This window comes from Zeugodacus cucurbitae, chromosome 2 (assembly GCF_028554725.1).
Source record: "Zeugodacus cucurbitae isolate PBARC_wt_2022May chromosome 2, idZeuCucr1.2, whole genome shotgun sequence".
NCBI lineage: Eukaryota > Metazoa > Arthropoda > Insecta > Diptera > Tephritidae > Zeugodacus > Zeugodacus cucurbitae.
This window is the reverse complement of record NC_071667.1, coordinates 34,522,239-34,537,222: the sequence shown is the minus strand read 5'-3', so window position 1 is coordinate 34,537,222 and position 14,984 is coordinate 34,522,239. Positions and strand designations below refer to the sequence as shown.

Sequence of the window (14,984 nt, the reverse complement as noted above, 5' to 3'; positions counted from 1 at the left end):
GTAATTGTGTGTCTGTGATAAGTTGCAAATGGGATTTGAAATGCATAGCTATCTTCATCCCCTGATATTAAGAAAATTTGGTTTTTAAAAGCAGTTATTGGTGCTTATGTGGCTGGAATGAGGTGATGTGCTGAGCTTTCATCGCTATGATCAGTAGTTGTTAGAACGTTGATGTCAGTCTATGTATGGAGATCTAGAGATTGAGTCTGCTACGATATTCGTTTTTCCTAATTTGTATTTCATCTAGTAGTTGTATTTTTCTGGGATACTCTTCCATCTCTTCATTTTTCCATTGTGGTTTTTATTACTCAATGCAAATGTGAGCGGTTGGTGGTCTGTGAAAATGACAACTTTCGCTGATTTATGCAAATAATTCCTAGGTGAGGTGATAGCCCAAATAATTGCCAGCATTTCTTTTTCATTTGTGGCGTAGCTTTCAATGATCGGCATATTAAAGTTATTGGTTTACCTGCTTGTTCAATGACTGCTCCTACAGCATAGTTGAATGCGTCAGTGGTAAGGTGAAGTTCTTTTTTGAAATTTGTGTATGATAATATAATATAACTTTTTTTGATATTAGTGATAATTTAATTTTATTGAAAGCTTCTAATGCACCTTTATCGAACACAACTAGCTTTTTGCTTGAGGCATTTTTGGACACTTGGCGTTTTAGGGTTTATGCCTGTTTGGGATATTATAACCTAAGAATTCGACTTCTTGAATGAAAAATTTGTTCAACATTTTGGAAGTGGCTTTGTTCATCCTTACCAAAAACTATTAAGTCATCTATGTAGACACAACAAATATTTCCTATATAATTCTTCAAAATATCATCTAGTGCTCTTTGGAGATTCCTGGTGCATTCTTTAGTCCGAAAGGAAGTCTAGTGTATTCATATTTGCCGTTATTGACTGAAAATGCCGTCTTCTCGATATCGGATTCCTTCAAGGAAATCTGGTGGAATCCGCTCAAGAACAGTAAAATATTTATTATTTCCTAGCTGTGAAATTACTTCGTTGATTTCTGGAGTGGGATATCTATCTGATATTGTTAATGTGTTGAATTTCCTGTAGTCAATTACCAATCTGTATTTTTTTTGTCCTGATGCATCTAATTTTTTTGGTACAACCCACACAGGTGAGTTGTAGGGTGATCGGGATGGCCTAATGATTCCATCTTTTAATAAATTTTATATTTCATTTTGAACAAAGTCTCTCATTGGCAAAGGATATGGATAGTATTTAGGGTATACTGGGGTTTCAGAAGAAGTACTAATTTCTCCTACTACGGTGGTAGTATAAGTAAGTTTTTAGTTTGGTTCGGTAAAAAGATTATGATATTTTGTAGTTAGATGGTTTATGTATTATTTTTGTGTAGCTGTCATGTGATCAGTCCTTTACTGTCGGAAATAACTTTTGTTTAAATTTAGTTTACCTAGTGTCAGAGTATTGTCATAAGTATTAACGGTGGCACACAGTTCTTTAAGGCTATCACTTTCAATTATACCATCGAAAGAATTGAATGTAGAAGGAAGAATTTCAAAGTAGTGTCTTTATTGCCGAATAAATTTATGGTTGTAGATAGATTTTGCGAAAAATTGTTCGTCATTTAGTATGTGTTTTGTTACATGACAGGGATGTATATAGTTTTTACTTGAGCCCGTATCGATTAGTATTTTTAGAATTTTTCCGTTTTTCGTTTTGAACTCTACATAAGGCAACGAAGAACTGCTCATTCTAAAAAATTATTTGGAGGAGCTTGATGATGTTGATGATACGTTAAATTTTGTGGAGGCATCTGTAGCCTCGGAATATATGTACATCAAGTGTGGGTAAAATACGTTGTTCTGCTTTCTGGTTGGGAGAGGTGGTCGAAAATCTTGATGTTTCCTAATTTGGCTCTTATTGATTAACGCGTAGTGCGAACGACATTTCGAGGGCCATATCGGCATTTCCTACGACTTTATTTCTTATAACATTGAGGATGATGTATTATTTTGGCGTTCCTCTCAGCGGTTCATACATCTGAAGGATTCGAGCTACACTTTTTTCCAAGAGTTAAACTCTCCTGGGTTACCTTAAAAATCGCGTAGGCATCTTACAACGTCTGGTATTTTAACAAGTTCAGTTATAATATTAGAAAGGTTTGTGTCAATAGTTACGTCTGTAATGTTTGAAAAATTAGCATTTGGGCTTAAGGCGGATTGGACACCGTGGGTGGTGAATCGCAGATAATTTTGTTTTTTAAAAGCTGGAGGGTCCCCCGGAAGGTGGTGAATCGCAGCTTTATTTGTATTTTTTTATTGGCTGTACGAGCCCGTTGTTATGTATTTGTTATAATGTTATTTGGGGTTAGTAAATATACACATACATTTTTAAATGTATATAAATGTTACTAATCTTTTTTCTTAAAAATATGTTTTAAATGTATGTATGTTATTGGCGTTCAACCGTTTAGCCGGTTATAGCCGAATCGATGAGAGCGCGCCAATCTTCTCTTTCCTTCGCAGTTCGGCGCCAGTTGGAGATTCCAAGTGTAACCAGGTCGCTCTCCACCTGATCCCTCCAACGGAGTGGAGGCCTTCCCCTTTCTCGGCTTCTTCCGGCGGGTACTGCATCGAACACTTTCAGGGCTGGAGTGTTTTCGTCCATTCGGACAACATGACCTAGCCAGCGTAGCCGCTGTCTTTTTATTCGCTGAACTATGTCAATGTCGTCGTATAACTCGTACAGCTCATCGTCCCATCGTCTGCGGTATTCGCCATTGCCAATGTTCTGAGGACCATAAATCTTACGCAAAATTTTCCTCTCGAAAACTCCTAGTGTCGTCTCATCTGATGTTGACATCGTCCAAGCTTCTGCACCGTAAAGCAGGACGGGAATGATAAGCGACTTGTAGAGCTTGATTTTGGTTCGTCGAGAGAGGACTTTACTGTTCAATTGCCTACTCAGTCCAAAGTAGCACCTGTTGGCAAGAGTTATTCTGCGCTGGATTTCGAGGCTGACATTGTTGATGTTGTTGATACTGGTTCCCAGGTATACGAAATTATCTACGACTTCGAAGTTATGACTGTCAAAAGTGGCGTGGGAGCCAAGACGCGAGTGCGTCTTGGCGCGACTGTTTGCTTGATGACAGGACCAGGACTTGATCCAGACCCATTCGCTTCGCCTCCTTATCCATGCGGGAAAAAGCAGAACAAACGGCGCGCCTGTTGCTTCCGATGATATCAATATCATCGGCGTACGCCAGCAGCTGTACACTCTTATAGAAGATTGTACCTTCTCTATTTAGCTCTGCAGCTCGTATTATTTTTTCCAACATCAAGTTAAAGAAGTCGCACGATAGTGAGTCACCTTGTCTGAAACCTCGTTTGGTATCGAACGGCTCGGAGAGGTTCTTCCCAATCATGACGGAGCTTTTGGTGTTGCTCAACGTCGACTTACACAGCCGTATTAGTTTTGCGGGGATACCAAATTCAGATATCGCGGCCTAAAGGCAGCTCGTTTTCGTGCTGTCGAAAGCAGCTTTGAAATCTACAAAAAGGTGGTGTGTGTCAATCCTCTTTTCACGGGTCTTCTCCACGATTTGGCGCATGGTGAATATCTGGGCCATGGTGGACCTTCAAGGTCTAAAGCCACACTGATAAGGTCCAATCAGTTTGTTGACGGTGGGCTTAAGTCTTTCACACAGTACGCTCGATAGAACCTTATAGGTGATATTTAGAAGGCTTATCCCACGGTAATTGCCACAGATTGTGGTCTCCCTTTTTATGGATTGGACAGAGCGCACTGAGATTCCAATCGTCTGGCATGCTTTCTTCCGACCATATTTTACAAGAAGCTGATGCATGCGCCTTATCAGTTCTTCGCCGCCGTATTTGAATAGCTCAGCCGGTAATCTATCGGCCCCTGCCGCTTTGTTGTTCTTCAAGCGGGTAATTGCTATTCGAATTTCTTCATGGTCGGGTAATGGAACATCTATTCCATCGTCGTCGATTGGGGAATCGGATTCGCCAACTCCTGGTGTTGTACTTTCACTGCCATTCAGCAGGTCGGAGAAGTGTTCCCTCCATAATCCCAGTATGCCCTGGACATCGGTTACCAGATTACCATCTTGGTCTCTACATGAGGATGCTCCGGTCTTGAAACCTTCGTTAAGTCGCATCATTTTTTCGTAAAATTTTCGAGCATTACCTCTGTCTGCCAGCTTCTCAAGCTCTTCGTACTCACGCATTTCGGCCTCTTTCTTTTTTTTTGTCTGCAGATGCGTCTCGCTTCCCTTTTCAGCTCTCGGTATCTATCCCATCCCGCACGTATTGTTGTTGTTTGCAACATTGCGAGGTAGGCAGTCTGTTTTCTCTCCGCTGCGAGACGGCATTCCTCATCGTACCAGTTTGTTTTTTGTCGTCGCCGAAATCAAATTGTTTCGGCTGCAGCGGTACGCAGAGAGTTTGAGATGCCGTTCCACCGTTCCCTTATACCGAGATGCTGATGAGTGCTCTCAGAGAGCAGGAGAGCAAGTCGAGTAGAGTATTTCGTGGCTGTCTGTTGCGATTGCAGCTTTTCGACGTCGAACCTTCCTTGTGTTTGTTGACGGGCGTTTTTTGCTGTACAGAGGCGGGTGCGTATCCTCGTTGCAACCAACCGAGTCTATATTTGGTCCTCGGAGCGTACGCACGTCTAAAACACTGGAGACATGTCTTCCGTCTATCACAACGTGATTGATTTGGTTACGCGTGTTTCGATCAGGAGACTGCCAAGTAGCTTGTTGTATTTTCTTATGCTGGAATTTGGTACTACAGACGACCATATTTCGGGCCCCAGCGAAGTCGATCAGCCGCAGGCCGTTTGGCGATGTTTCGTCATGGAGGCTGAATTTTCCGACTGTTGTGCCAAAGATACCTTCTTTACCCACCCTGGCGTTAAAATCGCCAAGCACGATTTTGACATCGTGGCGGGGGCAGCGCTCGTAGGTACGTTCTAGGCGCTCATAGAAAGCATCGTTGGTCACATCGTCCTTCTCTTCCGTTGGGGCGTGGGCGCATATAAGCGATATGTTGAAGGACCTCGCTTTTATGCGGATTGTGGCTAGACGTTCATCCACCGTGGTGACTGCCAGGACTCGGCGACGGAGTCTCTCTCCCACCACAAATCCAACACCAAATTTGCGCTCCTTTATATGGCCGCTGTAGTAGATGTCACAAGGACCCACCTTCTTCCGTCCTTGTCCCGTCCATCGCACTTCTTGGATGGCGGTGATGTCAGCCTTTAGTCGTATGAGGACATCAACCAGCTGGGCAGAGGCACCTTCCCAATTAAGGGTCCGGACATTCCAGGTGCATGCCCTTAAATCATTATCCTTAAAACGTTTGCAGGGGTAGTCATCAAAAGGGGGGTGTCTTATCTGAGGCTTTCTTTTTCGATTTTTCATTGGTACTTCGTTTTTATGTGGTGTGTCCCAAACCCTACGCACAACCGCAGGAGCGGGTTCGTCTTCTCACTTTAGCTCGCCTTCAAACGGATGTTTGTTAGCTACCCAGAGGATACTTGGACTAAAACCGGAAGTCGTGAGCTGCTTGAATCGTTTGGAGAAGAATCGTTTCTCGCCACTCCCAAGTGAATGACAATCAAAAACTTTCCTCACTTACGTGAACTTCTACACATGATCCCATTCTCCATAGACATTTAATTAATTACTTAAGATGTATTCAAAATTGTGATGCGATGACAAAATGAAAATAAAATTATAATGAATTAAATTCTCACTCAATCTAAGTCTTTATCCCCCCTCACCAGCGGAAAGTTTTGTTAGAAACTGCATTGTCTTATACAGTCGCACTGAAGGCTTTGACCCAACTTGATGATCCACGTGAGCGTTGTGTTGCGTTTGACAACTTCTTCACTTCTCATAAATTGATGAGTTACCTCACCTCTTTGGTATAGCATGCTACCAGAACTATTCGTGACAATCGTACGAATAAAGCGAAACTTACTGACGTCTCATCATCTAAGAAAAAAAACGCGACTGGTTAGACTACACATTTGAACGAAACAACAATGTGCTGATAGCCCGATGGAACGACAATTCTGTTATGACCATTGCATCGAATCATGAGGCAATTGATCCACTGCATCGTGTGAAGCGATGGAAAGGCGGCAAGAAATATCATGTGGATATGCAACACATCGTATGAGCAAACAATAATCGAACGGGTGGTGTTGAACTCTTCGATAATGAACATTTATCGAATTCGTTTTCGAGGAAAATAGTGGTATTGGCCACTAATAACAAATGGATTTGATGCTGCAATGGTGAACGCTTGGAAAATTCGTTGTGATCTCGTCAAATATGAAAAGTGAATCGTCAAATATGAGAAATTACGTCGTAGAACTACGTTGACTCCACCGTCAATGGCTGTTCTTAGATCCAAAGACGCAGCTCTGGAGAGTGTTCGTAGAGACAAAGTTGAACATGGACATGCATTAATTTGTATATATTATCAGCCCAATTCTGTGCACTTGACAAAATAACAAAAATGTTTTCATATTTTTATCACGTAAGATATATTTTGGTTTTCTGTGACAATTTTGATAAAATAAAAAGCTTCAGTACGAATAGCTTTTCACCATACGTGTGGGAAACTAAATAATGTAAACTAATTTCTGCTCAATTATATTGAATTGCATTGAAAAATTTATTTGAATTATTATAAACGTACGTTTTCACATGCATTTCAATATGTGTTGCAAAATAGTTAATAATTTAACATCAATTTCAGAATAAATCCTTTGGTCTAGACGTGAAGTTTCTGATAGTGCGCAAATATTCCATGCTCCGAATCTGGCCCTATTTTTCATGCAAAAGGTATTTGGGAGTGTAGAGTGAGTGTTTGTTTTAACTGAGCCTTCTTCATTGTGACTTCGTTGATCAGTTTGGTTTATGCTTGACCGGTTATCAGCCTATCTATCCGATTGCTCCCACGCAAAGCCATAGAATACTACGTAATATAATACATATACATATGTACAGCTTCTGAAAAGTTCCTTGGGGACTACGAAATCTAAACTATGTTCATTATCGGCAAACATTTGCTAAGCTGTAATCGCATGCAATATATTGTGACGAACATGTATGCTAGACTAAATTAGAATCGACAATCGAAATCGATAACTTGCCAGATTTATGTAGACATCGATATTCGTAGTTGAATGTTCGAGTGACGATAACTTGACAATCGACTATATAAGGGCTGCCGAAATGGCAGCAACACACAGTTGTAATTAGAGAGTTGCCGAGTAAAGTGCAAGAAGTTATAAGTAATAAGTTGTAAAATGGTATAACGAGTAATAAAGTGTTAAGTTCTTTGAATTAGAAATAAAGATAAGTGTATAGCCATTAAATAGTGTCTCTTATTTGACAATACGGTGATCGAACTCAGGGTAGAGTTTCAGTGGAAACGACAGATTTTGGAAATCCGTTACAATTGGTGTCAGAAGTGGGATTGACAAATAAAATTCCGTATGAGATAATGGTAAAGATCAACGATTTAAAGATATCACAACTCAAAAAAGAATTGGAACAACGAGGATTAGCAACGAATGGGTTGAAAGCTGAGTTACAAGCCCATTTGCGAGAGACCATGGAAGAAGAAAACATCAACGTAGACGAATTAGTTTTTGAATCGCTATTAGAGGAATCGACAACGAAAATTGAGGAAAAGGAAGATACTCGCAAATGTCAGCACAGTTGAAAGAACAGGACGCCAATCGTTAAACTAAAGCGAGCCAGTCGAAAGGGGCGCGTTCTGGCTCCCCATAGTGAATGCCCTGTAATCTCTGTCTCTCAGATAAATAGAAAAATGAATAACGCTACCGTTAGTGGACGTGTGGACGGTAGAAAGCGCATATTGACTGTGTATACGGGCGCAACACATTCCATAATTTGATCGGATCTGGTCAACAAGGAAGTAAAACCACTAGCTGGGGCAAGGTTACGTACTGCAACTGGATATGAAACTCAAGTTCTCGGGGAAGTAACATGCGAAATTGCAATAGGAAAGACAGCCGTATTCAATAATTTTATAGTGGCAGATATCGTTGATGAAGTCATAATTGGAGTATACTTTCTTGCAAGTAAAGGAATCAAATTAGACATGGAACACAGAATTATGACTTATACTAATATGGAAGTGCCTCTTATGTTTGGTTATGATAACAAATGCAACATTAGACGAGTGTTGATAACAGAAAATCAGAAGAATCCACCTAAATCAGAAGCAATTATTTGGGCAGAAATAGATGGAAATATCCACAGTCTGATGGTATGGTGGAACGTTTCAATCGAACTTTAGAAGAACATCTAAGGAAAGTGATAGATAAGTATCAAAAGGTTTGGGATACCCATATAGCCTTGTTCCTGATGGCTTACCGGTCTGCTGTATATGAAACAACGGGGCAGACTCCGCAAATTTAATCTTTGGTAATCATCTTCGGTTACCGATTGATTTAAAGTTTGGAATGAACGCAAATGGTGGAAAGAAAGTTAGGGAAGCCAACAGTGTTCTAGAAGACGAAATGAGAAAAATTCATGCTATTCAAAATGAAGGCAGAATACGGCAAGGCAATGAACTCGGAAGGATTTGTGGAAGGAGATTGGGTATTGTTATATAATTTACAAACAAACAAACAATTGGAAGGCCTAGGAATAAAATGAAGGCGATTCATCTAGAATGGCTTGCAGCATTTGGTTCTGGAGGTATGTCTAATCGGGACGATCAGACTTAAATTGAGGGCAGTGTGACGAACATGTATGCTAGAATAAACTAGAATCGACAATCGAAATCGATAACTTGCCAATTTATCCAGACATCGATATTCGTAATTGCCAGAATGTTCGAGTGACGATAACTTGCTAACAATCGACTATATAAGGGCTGTCGGACTGGCAGCAACACACTTTTTTAATTAGAGAGTAGCCGACTAAAGTGCAAGAAGTTATAATTAATAAGTTGTTAACTCGTATAACGAGTAATAAAGTGTTAAGTTCTTTGAATTAGAAATAAAGATAAGTGTATAGCCAATAAATAGTGACTTTTATTTGACAATCCAATGATCGAACTCAGGGTAGAGTTTCAGTATAAATATCAGATTTTGGAAATCGGTTACAATATAGGAAACAATTTCATCAAACTTACCATCATTATCTTCATTTTTTTATACAAAAAAAGAAAAAATAAACTTCTTAATATAAAAAGGGCTCAATAACGCGAGCAATCAACATTTTTATAGTTTTCCTCTTTGTATAAAATAACGACAAAAGTAAAATATCTCCATTACAACAAATTCACTTTCACAACGAGATATTTTATTTGTCAAGAGCATTTTATTTCTTAACAATTTATCAATAAACAATAATACATAATTTGACCCACATATTCATTATATATATTGTGTAAAATTCATTGAAAGTTGGAAACCCTAATATTAGGTTAGAAGCACCGAGGTCCTCATGTTCGATATATGGGGCCTTGAAAACCTATGGTCCGATTTCGGCGATTTTTAGAATGGGGCTTCCACACTATAAAGGTAGTATTTGTGCAAAGTTCTGCATCGATATCTTCACTAGTGCTTCCTTTATATATTGTAAAGTTAACGATTCAGTAGTGCGTTTCTGTAACTTTTCGTTATGATATCGAAAGAAATATCACTTTTGCTTAACGAAAGGTTTATAACGAACAATTGTTTTGAAGTGTTTCTGTAACTCAGAAAAGTCACCTTTCGTTATGGTTGTGGTGAGTCGTTATCGATGTTATCGAAAATGTGCTATAAATAAAATGAATGCATAAACATCTGTCAATGTACACGAATATATTTGTTTTGTTTACTGCAAAAAAGTTTTGTTTACTCTTATTTTTTTATTCGTAAGTACAAATAATATTTTATATACTACATATATATTTTGAATGTATAAATTTAGTATCAATGTTATAATTTCTTAGTGAATCAAATTATGATAGCTGCTGCATTATTTGCCTTATTGGAGGACCAACGGAATATGTTACGCGTTCATCGGCGACATCTGAGGGATACAACTGACCCATTTCATTTGAAGGAAGCTCGCTTTGAAGAGCTATTCCGTTTTAAAAAAGATCCCGCAATAGCCTTGTTACAAGAGCTAAGTCCTCATATGAAAAGTGGCGAAAGGAGTACGGTTGTCCCAAAATCATTAAGAATGACTGCAGCACTTCATTACTATGCGGCATGATCATATTTCAGAGACGTTGGCCAAGATTTTGTGTGCTCATTAAGCAAGACAGTTGTGTGTCGTGCAGTAAAAGAAGTCACAAACATCATTGAAGGAAAATTAATGTGTAAATACATTAAATTTCCAACATCTTTAGAGGAACAAAACAAAATAAAACAAACGTAAGAAAGTCATTATATAGGTACATATAAAATATTGTGTATGTACATATGTGTTTATGTTTTTACAGATTTTTTTCATTTACGGGTTTTCCTATATATATATATATATATAGATACATGCATATGTTTAAATATAATATACTGAACGAACCTTTTTCCACTGCTCAACGGTTTTACATGCTCCTCCGCATGCAATCAATTCCGCTATGAGAGTTGCCCAAACAGCATTAGCAGCTTTGCCGCTGTTTGGGCCATCAAATTGTCCGGTACCAACATTTCTATGATTTTTCTATAAATCTAGAAATTTTTGTTTTTGTTGTTTGGTAACTTTTCCACTTCTCACTTTTTTCGGTAAATAATATAAACAATATAAACATAAACAAAACATCAAAATTTTTCCAGATTACCACGCTCATCTTTATTTTGGCGCAAAATATCACTGCAATTTTTTTAATGATATGATAACGAATATCATGACGAAAGAAATAACGAAACTGCTTTTCACCAGACTTACAGAAACACTACACTTCGTTATACTAGTGAATTCGATATATCGTTCGTTATTATGCATAACGAAAAGTTACAGAAACGCACTACAGATCGCCTTCAAAGTTCTGGTATATAGAAGTTAACGTGGTTGTGAAGCGATTTGGCCTATTTTCACAACATATCATTAGAATGTAAGAAAACTATTACAAACGAAGTTTCATTGAAATCGGTCGAGTAGTTCCTGAGATATGGTTTTTGCCCCATAAGTGGGCGATGACACGCCCATTTTCCATATTTTAAAAAATCTGAGTGCAGCTTCTAACTGCCATTCCTTATGTGAAATTTAGTGTTTCTGGCGTTTTTCGTTACTGAGTTAACTCACTTTTAGTAAGTTACAACCTAACCTTTGTATGGGAGGTGGGCGTTTTTATTATCCGATTTCAACTATTTTCATGGTGTGTGGTGGGGTACGTAAGAGAACTGACTGCAGAAAGTTTGGTTTATATAGCTTTATTGGTTTGCGAGTTATATACAAATAACCGATTTGGGGGCGGGGCCACGCCCACTTTCCCAAAAAAATTACATCCAAATATGTCCCTTCCTAGTGCGATCCCCTATTTTACTTTTATAACGTTATTTATGGCTTAGTTATGACACTTTATGTGTTTTCGGTTTTCGGCATTTTGTGGGCGTGGCAGTGGTCGAAAGCAACCCTCTCACGGTCCCAAGGAACGTGTGTTCCAAGTTTCATCAAGATATCTCAATTTTTACTCAAGTTATTCGTTGCACGGACGGACGGACGGACGGATAGACAGACATTCGGATTTTGACTAGTCACCCTGATCATTTTGATATATATAACCCTATATCTAGCTCGTTTAGTTTTATGACTTACAAACAACCGTTGTGTGAACAAAACTATAATACTCTCTTAGCAACTTTTGTTGCGAGAGTATAAAAAGCTCTTAATTTTAGACACAGAATACGAAATGCTTGATAAATTTCAAATTTTTACAAATTAGATATTTGTTGAATATGTTAAGTCCACAGAATAGGGCTGTATAAATGTTCGTAAAGATTGTATATTACAGGCTTTCGCTGACAGTGAAATTTACAGACGTGTTTATATGTTGCCCTGGCAGATGCTACGACGCAGCAGTGTACAACACTGCTTTGAAAAATGGTGTTATTGCAATCCCTCACAACTATCATCTGCTTGGAGATGGAGCGTATCCACTCAAGATGAATTTAATCATACCCTATCGTGACAATGGATTTTTAACCATACAACAATCAAAATTTAATATGATTATGAGTTTAACGCGAGTGTTTATAGATCAAACTTTTGGAATCCTAAAAAAAAGTTCAGAATTTTTAAATTTATTGAAGTGCAGCGGCCTCACCTACAGAAAATTATTGCAAAGACTTGCATTATCCTCTTCTCCCGAGGTATTGTAACGTTTTTTGATACTTTTGTAGGTGATCGTGATGTTCATGAAACAACTCATATTTTCATCCTTGTTAAAAGGAAATGATTCTTCCAGCTCTTTGATTCCCCTCAGGACTTGTTCCCAAATTGAGTTTTTCTTTTTTTTATTTGAGGTGAAATCTCCTTCATGTCTCAACCTCGTTCTTATTAGTGACATTTTCCTCTCACGAGCCCATTTCTTTTCTCTAAAATTCAAAATTTTCCTATAAAATTCTATATTTGTGTCTCTTACATTGGTGGTAACACCGACTTTTCAAATATTGATGTATGAATAAAATTTGTGATGCGTAAAATTGGCAACCAGTGCGCATGAAAAAGTGTTGTCATTCAAAAATGAACATACTTGCGGACATTTTAAAATTATTATATACAATATATTTGCAAATTTGCATTTTATAATTAATTTTTTTATGTAAGTATGCATAATATAATTAAAATATGTTAGAAAATAGAGAATAACGATAAAAATTAGTTAATGAAATATATTTTTTGTCTGGAAACGATGCGTACAAGAAATTAAGAAAATAATATGAAAGAGAGTGATAGAAAAACACAAACAGAGTTGTCGAACACAAATTGCTCGTGTGAACGCAATGGGCGACAGCAAAATATAATCGCCGAGAAGTTGCAACAGGAGTTGACCCGTGTGAAATCGCACTAACTCATACACAGAGAGATGCACGTACTACAATGAACCGTTCAAAAATCGCCGTCATGGCCACCATTCATTTGAAAAGAAAATTTTAAATGAGTGGATGTAAGTGGGTATTAATAGTTTGTTTCAGATATTATTTTATATTTATAGGGAATTATCTTTTTACAGAGCGGTACTATGTATGACTGGGTGCTGCAGAGTATTTTAATGGAATATAATTGCAGAAAATGGTTCTTGGAAGGCAAAGCGAGCTGCAACGCACGAATTATGCCACTGGAGGCAGATGGGTGAGTTGATAATATTAAACCTTACATATGTACAGTGGTTCACAACCAAAGTGATGCAACCATATATATATTTGGCGTAGGAACCGCTTTAAGCGTTTATAGCCGTATCCACCAGAGCGCGCCACTCCTTTCTCCTCTTTGCTTTTTGGCGCCAACAGGAAACACCAAGTGAAACCAGGCCTCTTTCCACTTGATCCTTCCATCGGAGTGGAGGTCGTCCTGTTCCGCGGCTTCCTCCAGCGGGTACTGCATCGAATACTTTCAGAGCTGGAGTGTTTTCATCCATCCATACAACATGACCTAGCCAGCGTAGCCGCTGTCTTTTTATTCGCTGAACTATGTCAATGTTGTCGTATAAATCATACAGCTCATCGTTCCATCGTCTGCGGTATTCGCCGTTGCTAATCTTTCGCAAATCCTTTCTCTCGAAAACCCCAAGAGTCGTCTTATCGGATATTGTCATCGTCCACGCTTCAGCGCCATACATCAGGACGGGAATAATAAGTGACTTGTAGAGTTTGATTTTGGTTTGTCGAGAGAGGACTTTACTTACCTATTCAGTCCAAAGTAGCACCTGTTGGCAAGAGTGATTCTGCGTTGGATTTCGAGGCCGACATTGTAGGTGTTGTTAATGCTGGTTCCCAGATAAACGAAATTATCTACAACTTCAAAGTTATGACTGTCAAAAGTGGCGTGGGAGCCAAGACGCGAATGCGCCGACTGTTTGTTTGAGGACAGGAGATATTTCGTCTTGTCCTCATTCACCTCCAGACCCATTCGCTTCGCCTCCTTATCCATGCGGGAAAAAGCAGAACAAACGGCGCGGTTGTTGCTTCCGATGATATCAATATCATCGGCGTACGCCAGCAGCTGTACACTCTTATAGAAGATTGTACCTTCTCTATTTAGCTCTGCAGCTCGTATTATTTTTTCCAACATCAAGTTAAAGAAGTCGCACGATAGTGAGTCACCTTGTCTGAAACCTCGTTTGGTATCGAACGGCTCGGAGAGGTCCTTCCCGATCCTGACGGAGCTTTTGGTGTTGCTCAACGTCAGTTTACATAGCCGTATTAGTTTTGAGGGGATACCAAATTCAGACATCGCGGCATAAAGGCAGCTCCTTTTCGTGCTGTCGAAGGCAGCTTTAAAATCGATGAAAAGGTGGTGAGTGTCAATTCTTCTCTCTCGGGTCTTTTCCAAGATTTGGCGTATGATGAATATCTGGTCCATGGTGGATTTTCCAGGTCTAAAGCCACACTGATAAGGCCCAATCAGTTCGTTGACGGTGGGCTTTAGTCTTTTACACAAAACGTTCGACAGGACCTTGTATGCACTGTTGAGGAGACTTATCCCACGGTAATTGGCGCAGATTGTGGGTTCTCCCTTTTTATGGATTGGGCAGAGTACACTGAGATTCCAATCGTCGGGCATGCTTTCTTCCGACATTCCAAAGAAGCTGATGCATATACCTTATCAGCTCTTCGCCGCCGTATTTGAATAGCTCGGCTGGCAATCCATCGGCCCCAACCGATTTTTTGTTTTTCAAGCGTGTAATTGCTATTCGAATTTTTTCATGGTCAGGTAATGGAACATCTATTCCATCGTCATCGATTGGGGAATCGGGTTCGCCATCTCCTGGT

General features: G+C 39.1%; 1 long non-coding RNA gene across 1 annotated transcript; it reads left to right on the top strand.

Moving 5' to 3' along the window:
* Positions 1 to 9,516: 9,516 nt before the first annotated feature.
* Positions 9,517 to 13,912, top strand: LOC128919839 (uncharacterized). Its single transcript, XR_008469978.1, has 3 exons — positions 9,517 to 9,919; positions 9,998 to 13,159; positions 13,226 to 13,912. It is a non-coding gene; the product is annotated as an uncharacterized LOC128919839 (long non-coding RNA).
* The last annotated feature ends 1,072 nt before the right edge of the window (positions 13,913 to 14,984 follow it).